General features: G+C 33.5%; 1 long non-coding RNA gene across 1 annotated transcript in view; it reads left to right on the top strand.

Moving 5' to 3' along the window:
* The first annotated feature begins 621 nt into the window (after nucleotides 1-621).
* LOC118545667 (uncharacterized) overlaps nucleotides 622-9487 on the top strand; it is a 495275-nt gene continuing 486409 nt past the window's right edge. The window contains exon 1 of the long non-coding RNA XR_013443114.1: nucleotides 622-721. This is a non-coding gene — a long non-coding RNA (uncharacterized LOC118545667). The remainder of the gene's footprint in view (nucleotides 722-9487) is intronic.

Below are 9487 nucleotides of genomic sequence, written 5' to 3'. Positions count from 1 at the left end.
GATCCAAGAGATAATGTTCATGCTGACTTATCTGGAATCATTAAGCCATGTACTGAGAATTGCTGTCAAAGAAACTCAGGTGAATCCAAAACAAATATTTTAATAGAAGGCTAAGAATAAGATGACAAGTCAGTTAAGGTAGATTAAGTAGTGGTTAATATAGTGAAGAGTTAATAACAGAGACATCAATTGCACTGGTGTTGCTATCAAGTGGCTCTTATTTTCTTGAAAGTTGGAAGAAGTGTGAAAAACAACGTGAGAAAATGTCAATCCAACTTTTCTTTTGAAATTTGGGAAAATACTATATCTCAAGGGACACAGTAGGTATAAAAAGTTACAAATGCCTAAGCCTTCCAAGGAGAGAAGACTGTCCAAGTCCCAAGGGGGGGAGGTGCATGATGAAAAGGAGCTTCCTTGCCAAAAACTGTTGGATTGGGTTTCTGCAGCTTTATTCAGTACAAAAACAAATTGTAGGCAGTAACCTAGGTCTCCCAGCAACACAGACACACAAGAGGATGTGAGGTTCCATTCCATGAACTCAGACAATTAAGTGCTCTAAACAGTTGTGTTCTTATTCAGTATGGAAGGTACAAAGGAAACAAATGAATAGGTATAGTACCCCGGTATTCTATAGTCTATAAATGGATGCCCCTACTATGTGCCCGGTGCTATCCCTGGATCTGAGATAGAAGTATGAGACAGGATCCTTCTGCTCTTACAGGTAATAGAGTTATAGAGGGGACAGAGCTGTCTTTAACTGATAAACTTGTTATACGATAATTTCCTTAAAAATGAAGATCATAAAATTTTAGTTCAATAAAAGTACAAAGTATAAAATAAATTATTTAATATTTTTTCAGGAATTATAGGAATTACAAAGCCTAACCTATATAAGCCTTTTAGGGGCACTCTTCTTTAGATGAGTCCTAATACATATTTGATAACTATCAAGAAATTAGCTGTTAAAAATTGCATAATAATAGATGAAAGTTAGAGAAAAATTACCAAGTCGTTGATTTGACCTATGTCAGATACTCCAGGAGAGGAGAGAGAGTGCCATATGCACCATATTTAGACTTTTTCCATGTAGAAGAATTATAATTTGAAAGGCATGCTACTGCAATTTTATTTTTTATAAAGGTACTCTCTATAGATCCATTAGCTAGAAGCTAGAATGTGTGAGACATATACATGATACAAAATGGGAACTGGGGAGTTAAATAATGATTTTTTTAAATATGGAAATGGTGGCCAAAATTAGCTTCTTACTTTCAATATCATATATTCAGGGAATTTTAACACCTCTATCTATTTAAAGTAAATTATGTTTTAAGACTGAAGTCATTTCCTTCAGGTGTCATCCTTTACAATTAAACAAATTAAATATATTTATAGAAAACTTTCTTGGGAATTTGTGGCCCTGGTGTGTAGTAGATGCTGAAGTTCTACACCTTTGCATTCCCAGTTGGTATAAGGTTGACAATGACTGAAAGTCACTGTGCTCTAATATGTTCTTGTTTTAATTATGATAAGTTCGTCTTTGTTGGGTTTTTGTTTGTTTGTTTTGTTAAATCATAACATTTCCACTACTTTGGACTCAGGATATTTGTTGGTTTTCATACTAAAGTTATGTGTCAAATTTACCTAAAACAGAACCTATCCTCATATCCTTACAGTAATTTCTTCAAATAAAGTTTATGTTCACATGAAAGAGCTCTGCTCCATCTTCACTGCTATTGTATTCTCTAAGGTAACAAAATTTACCAGATCATCTTTTTGGGCACTAAAACCAATAGCAATTAGTAAAAAAACAGGTGCTGTTTGATTTACCTGCTCTTTATTTCAAACCGTTTTTCAGTTAATTTCAGTTATCTATTTATCTGCCGTTACTTAGGCATTTTAAAACATTTTGCCTCTTGTTACTTTGTTAATAGGGATGATAATGACCAAACTTTTAATAATAACCCTAACAAGACCTCCAATTGGAAAACATGAAATCTCATCTGGTATGTATCACAGGTAATTAAAAGAAGGAAGATAGAATAGAGGCAGGAAGAGAAACAGGTAAAATAAAATAATAAAAAAAGAAAGTGGAACAAAAGTAAGAAGGAGGAAGGAAAGAAGAGAAAGAAAAAAGAAAAAATGAAGAAGAGTTTAATAATAGAAAATCTAGCAAGTTTCACCTAAATAGGGTTCATTTGTATTAGGATTCAAGAAGAATAAGCAATGTTAAATGGGTAGATATGAGCGGGGCAGATGCAGATAAACCTATCAAAAATATTCATGGGAATAAGTTTATGTTTACTTAAACAACACCTAGAAATATATATTCATTTCAGATGGTTATTCCAACATTTTAAATGTATATGACTCTTGAGTGGCTTAAAGTACTATTTACTCATTATAGCACTCACACAGACTTATTTTCTAATTTCTTACCAATATATAATCATATATCTTATATTGTAAAGTCAGTCTTTTTCCCTTTCCCTCCCTCCCTTCTTTCCTTCCTTTCTTTTTTCAATTCCATTTTTCTATCTTTCTCATTGTCTCTCTCTTTTCCTTCTTTCTTTTTTTTTAAGTCCATTTCTCTTTTCTTCTTCCCTGTATAAGAGCACAGGAGTTACAGTGGGACCTATAGAAATTGCTTAGAGAACTACTAGCAATAAAGAAGAAGATATTTACTGATACACTTCCTTAAAATGTCCCTTATAATTATGAGTTCAAATTTAATTGTTTATATTACAAATACAATGAAAATATTACAAAATCTCCAAACATTAAACAGAAATATGGGTGAATATTTTCCTGAGTATTAAAAAATTAATGTCATGTGCTATATAATATAAACAATTCTAGATTTTGATCTTGATACAGGGAATTCTGAATCATTCCCTGAGCACGGATGACAGCATGAAAAGACATTCTTCTTACATTCTTTTACCATCCAGGTGTATACCTAAGGGAAATTGATACGTTATTACTCACAGCCCAGCTCCATTCATCAAACTGTGTGGTAGAAGAGTCAGGCTTTGCCCAGGACATTTTGTAGCCAACCTGCCTTTGCTTTGCTCTAGGTCTACACAGTGGAATAGACATTTTTCTTCCTTTTCCTCAGGCACTATATTTCATGAAAAATTCATTTCTTCCATTTCCCATCTCTAAGTAACTCCCTGTAAAAAACATAGACAAAAGGAAATGACCTTGAGTCCATTTGAATGACTAGTCCTGAACTGTTGGCTTGCTGTTTTGTGCTTTCACTGTGAGTGTCACACTTCTTACACTGACGCTTGCATACAAATTGAGCTGCTGTCTTCTACTGTGCGTCACTCATACCAATTAGGTCCTCCAGACAGACCCCAGTCAGCTGGCTCTTACTGAAGTAGGTTGGGTTCAAATTCCTCAGAAGACTACAGTACAAAAGTCTCAGTTTTTCAAACTTGCTAAATAGAAGCATTAGAATGAGCAAAATGCTGTTGTTCTTAAAAATAAAAAGAAGTGCAGTAAGCCAGGAAATTTTAAGTTAAGAAGTTATCATCATGATGCATTACTCTGTATCTAACAGTGATTATAATTAAGAGTTCAGGAATGGCCACCTATGCAATGACTCAACACATGGATGGAAAAAAAAAAGTCTAGTCAATAAAATCAAATAGATACAAGATAATATTAAATATAATATTATTGTAAATTCCCAACAGTTTATTTACTTTCCAAATTTTTTTAATACAAATTAATATTTTTTAATTAGACAGCAAAGAAACAAAAGGAAAAAAAATTCCTATTGCCCACAGCAATCACTGTCAGTACTTTGAGTATATTCTTCCACACTCTGGGAGCTGTTCTCTTAACCTCCACTTCGACCTCTCCCAAAAGAAGCCACTTGAATGCTGGTGCTTTATTTTTTTTCTTTCAAACAGGATGGCCTCCTCATTGTCCCTTCATAGCCTTTGAACATCACTGCCCATAAATCTTTGCTCTTGCCTCTTCCCTCTCTACCTCCTCCTTGATGCTTTCTCAGGCAGTTAATGTAACAACTGCTTTTAGTCTCCCTTGTTTTATCTTCTCAAGTCTGAGACAGATGCGGAAGAACCACGTGACCTTATTTACATTCCTGAGTCACTTCCAGAAAATGCAGGTGCTTATAATCATGCCAATTATTTTCAAAAGATAAATCTGAATCTCAAAAAATGGATAAATTATATTAGTCAAAAATTATCAACATAGAATTTCAGAGACAGAAATATTCAAGGAAACTCTGTCAAACCTTCATAAGGAAAGAGTTGGAAATAGAGATAAACAATAGTTCTTAAAATCCAGATATACAGGGAGAGCCCCTTTATTCTGTATTTTACAGCCCCCTCATAGTAGAATTTGAGATTGGTTTATGATTCTTAGCCTGAAATAACAACTCCTAATATCCATTTCTTTCTTCTTAGGACTTTTGCATCATTATTATAAAGCATGAAGACAGGGACTTTTATTTTGTTTCAGAACTCTTGTTTTATTATTATAATGTAGAACTAGTAGAAGTATTATTCATGGGTTTTTCTAGCTATCCAAACATAGATCATGAGATGACTTGATGTCCCATTTGACACATATAAATCAGACTCTCAAGCAATCTTCTGCCTATGATCTTCTATGACCGGTATATAAATAAAAATTGAGAGATTTCACTGTCATCTCTTTTAAGGATAAGTCGAAGTACATCAATATGGTACACAGAACCCATCATAACCTAGCACCAACTGACCTCCCTACCCTGTCTCTTCTACTGCCACTCTCACCACACTTGAATGTCTCCAAAAGAAAGTTCTTATAAGGCATATTTTCACTCTCCATCCAAAAGAAATGTACATTTTCCTCTTTAATAGAAAAGGCTTTGGATCTCAGATTGGACTCCATTTCCTCAAGCAATTCTTCCTAAATCTTCAAGTTTTACATTTTGTCTGTTCTTTGGGTTCCCAAGGCATCCTGAACTTAAACTATAGTTGCTCTTCCTTATGATATCTACTGGGATATTTAGCTGCATGTCACAATTACCAGTGAGATAAATGTTACTTAAGTATACTGTGATTTGTTCAGCATTACTCAAACATTTAGCATACACTTGGACCACATTTCTCTAGTTTATTTTCCATGATACTGTTTCCACCATGCCTATCTGTATAACTTCCTTACCTTATAGCACTGGATTCTGATTCCGACAATTTAGCTCCACCCCTCTTCAGGCCGACTGCATTCTTCCTGTTCCTTTTATAGCCACCTGTAGGTTTCAGTGGCTCCCCGCCTTAGTTCTACCTCCTGACATTCTAGAATCCTAATTTTTCAATGAATAATCCTGATTAAGATCATCAGAAACAAAACAAAACCATAGAGGAACAGAATTGTGAAATGTTAGAAGAGAATGTTTACATTGAAAAGCAAGTTCAGAAGCTATAAAGAGTAATTAAAGTAAAATAACATTAGCCATACTTTCTACAGAAGCATTTCTACATATATTTTTATCAAATAATTATATGAAATAAATTCTATATACACAAAACCAAAACATTGTAAAGGCAAACATATCCAAGGTCCCAGAATTGTGATTTGAATTTTTATTGGTATGCCCCATAGCCTATACTATTCCCATAACGAATGAGGAAAGGCAGAAAACTGTTTTTATTATCTGTTAATACAGGTAGAAACTTTGTTGTTAATGAATGAATGGCTGGTAAGTAAATGAAAGCAGCATACATGGATTATTCTTTGCAAGAGTTCAGGTATGAAAAAGAGGATGATGACATAGGGTAGGAGAGTTGAATGATACTTCATTTCTTTGTACATGGAGATAAAAGGCCAAAGTAAAGGGGAAATCGAAGGGATGCTTAACCAACTGAGCCACCCAGATGCCTCTGGCCATGGAAACTTTATTATTCATTTATTTTATTTTATTTTTATTTTTTATTTTTTTTAAGATTTTATTTATTTATTTGAGAGAGAGAGAATGAAAGACAGAGAGCACGAGAGGGAAGAGGGTCAGAGGGAGAAGCAGACCCCCGCTGAGCAGGGAGCCTGATGTGGGACTTGATCCCGGGACTCCAGGATCATGACCTGAGCCAAAGGCAGTCACTCAACCAACTGAGCCACCCAGGTGCCCTTATTCATTTATTTTAAATCAACCTCTCTCTTCCTCTCTCCCTCCCCCGCCCCCCGCCCCACACACACCTTTCAAGGAATCAACAGTCCATGAAAACCCGTTATGAGGAATACAGGAATTAATGTTTTATTGTGATGATTCTTTTTATCAAAGTTACATTTATAAGAAGAATTAGAAAGCACTTTCTAAAACAAGTCGGAATTGTTGAAGTTATCACTATGTTGAAGATTTGATATAACTCACCTTATGAATGAGCCTGATATCTTGCCTGAAACATGGATTCTGCCCAGATCCAGGGAAGGATTTTGTTTCCTTAGCTCAGGTTTACAAGCTAAAAAACTGTATAGAAAATTTTCTCTGATGCCTTTCCACATGATCAGCTCAATAATTTATAACCTAACCTTACCAATGGCCCTTCTTAAGGGTCTTAAATTTTGTCAAGACTTACGTTTTTTTTAAATTAATTAATTAATTTATTTATTTATAACTGGTTATAATTTTTTTAAGTTTTTATTTAAATTCCAATTAGTTCACACATAGTGAATGTTAATTTCAGGGGTACAATATAGTGATTCAACACTTCCATACAACTCCTGGTGCTTATCAGTAAGTGCACTCCTTAATCCCCATCACCTATTTAACCCATTCCCCCACCCATTTCCCCTCTGGTAACCATCAGTTTATTCTCTATAGTTAAGGGTCTGTTTCTTGGTTTACCTCTCTCTCTCTCTCTTTTTTTTTTCCCTTTGCTCCTTTGTTTTGTAAATTTACTTTAAATTTTTGGCCTACCAGCATTAAATACCTTCTTTTGGTAATTTAATTTTTCTAGAAAATCACTTTTATATCTTCTAATATATTCTCTTAGAGTCTTTCTAAGAATTCTCCTGTATCTTTGTTACTAAATCTCTTTTCCTTTTTAATGCTGTGTTCTTTCTTTCTTCCTGAGTCAGATGTGGCGTTTTTTAAATTGCTATTTGAAAGGAGTAACCCTTTGTTTTATGTAGCAATTCTATTACTTTTATGCTGTATTAGTTAATTTCTAGTTACTTTACTAATTACTAATAGTTTACGAATATTGTTCTAATAACTTCGTTTTATTGAAATTTAGGTCACTAAATTTTAAATTCATAAACACAATGATGTCTGTTCAGGAATTATATTTTTATTATATTGTATTGAATTGTATTACATTATACTATATTACATTGTATTTTATTATGGTTTTGACTACATACTACAAAATTTGAAATGCTCTATTTTTATTTATCCAAGTCTCCATTGTGACATTTAATTTTCCCTAGGAATGAAAACTAAATTCCTTTTTTTTTAAGATTCATTTATCTATTTGAGAGAGGGAGCAGGGACAGGGGCAGAAGGAGAGTGAGAGGGAGAGGGAGAGAGAGAAGCAGACTTCTGGCCAAGCACAGAGCCCCATGCAGGGCTTGATCCCAAGACCCTGAGATCATGGCCTGAGCCCAAATCAAAAGTCTGACACTCAATTGACTGAGACACCCATGCACCCCAAAAACCAAATTTTTAGTGAATCCTTAAAATGTTTTCGTGATTTCACTTTAGCATTTTGTGTGTGTGTCAAATTCAATTCTTCTACTTTTTTCAGAGGTCTAAACTTGTCTTAATGTATATTTTTCTTGGTTTATAAGGGGAGTTTCTTTCATTGTTTACATAATCAACTAATAAAAATGTTAAATGAAGATTCTTAAAATATGTTTTGTAGCCATCAGATACATATATACCACATGCCTATTTAATAAAGCTTCTTAGTTCTATTATTCCTATACTCTTTAGTTTTATTATTTTGCTTTTATTGACTTGCCAATTAAAAAAAAGTTGTATAATCTCTCAATGTAACTGTTTCCCCTAATTTTCTTTTATTAATATGAGATTTTGTTCAATATATTCCTACATTTTCCAACTAAGTATTTCTTCAGTGGATAGAAACGTTTTAGTAACATACAGCTTTTTTTCTGTCCTATTTAATGTTTTTACTTAGAATTCAATCTTGATATTAATACCATCACGTTAGCTTTGCTTTATTTTGATGTCTGCTTTTATATGACCAAAAGATAAGGCCTGATGGTCAAACAATTCACTGCAGCAATGAAGAAAATCATTTTGACATTCTCTCTGGTGCGCCAAAAGGGAAGAGTTAGAGAAGGGTGTAGAGAATTTTTGGATTTGGTGACAAGAGGTTTAAGATGAGTCTTTCATTGTCAGAAATTAATTGGGATTAGGCAAAGTCTGTCCCAGGAAGGCAAAACTGAAGCAATTTTTAGTGGTCAAACTCTTGCTCAGATAACTGAACTGCTTGTCTCAGTGAACAAACCAATGCTCTGATCAGACAGCCATTTGCCCAGGTGAGCAAAATGTATACCTGTATAAACTGGTTTGCAAGAATTTCCTGAAGTAAACACTGAAGATACTTAACTTCCTAAGTAAGAATATCTTGGAGCAAATAGTTATGTCGATGCAGGTGGTCTCAGTTCTCAAATTATTTTAAGTTATGATAATGCAGCAATCTCCACTTATCTTTGACCATCTCTTGATTTTTAAGCATTCTATATAATTTCTGAAATTTTACTCTAAATTGCATATTGCTAGATCTGTTTTTTAGATTCTCTATTCTGTTCCTTAGATCTATATTTCTGTCCTTTTGTCAATAGCACCTATGTTTTGCTCAGCTGTAAGTTCTCATATTTATAGCTTTGATCCATTTTAAGTTAAATGTTGTGTATGGTGTTAAGTAGTTTATGATTCCTTTTTTATATGAATATTCAATTGTTTCAACAGCATTTCTGGAAAAGACCATCTATTCCTAGATAAATAGATAAATAGATAAATCTACTCTGGGGTTTCTATTTTTTCCTCAATAATCTATATGTGTATCCTGATGTCAATAGCCCATTGTCATTATAGGAAGTCTTAACATCAGGACACTAAAGTCCTAAAACCTTTGTTTTCCATGGCAAAAATTGTTGCTATTCTACTTTTTGTGATTTTCCATATACATATGAGAACAGCTTGTCAATTTTTACCTCCTCCCTCCCCTAAAAATCTACCCTGCTGGGTTTTCATTTGGATAGCATTCAGTTTAGAGATCAACTTTTTGAGAATTATCTTTTTAATAATTTGGGGTTTTCTCGTTCCTAATATGGTATATCTCCTTATTTTTTACATTGTCTTTAATTTCTTCTAGCAACATTTTTGTAGTTTTTAGTTAATGAAACTTGTACATATTGTGATAAATTTGAAAAAATGTGTTCCTAAATATCTTATAATTGTAAACAGTAGTATACTTTGACTTCAATTTCCAATTATTTGTTG

The sequence above is a fragment of the Halichoerus grypus genome, chromosome 1 (assembly GCF_964656455.1).
Source record: "Halichoerus grypus chromosome 1, mHalGry1.hap1.1, whole genome shotgun sequence".
Taxonomy (NCBI): Eukaryota; Metazoa; Chordata; class Mammalia; order Carnivora; family Phocidae; genus Halichoerus; species Halichoerus grypus.
This window is presented reverse-complemented; position numbering and strand designations above follow the sequence as displayed.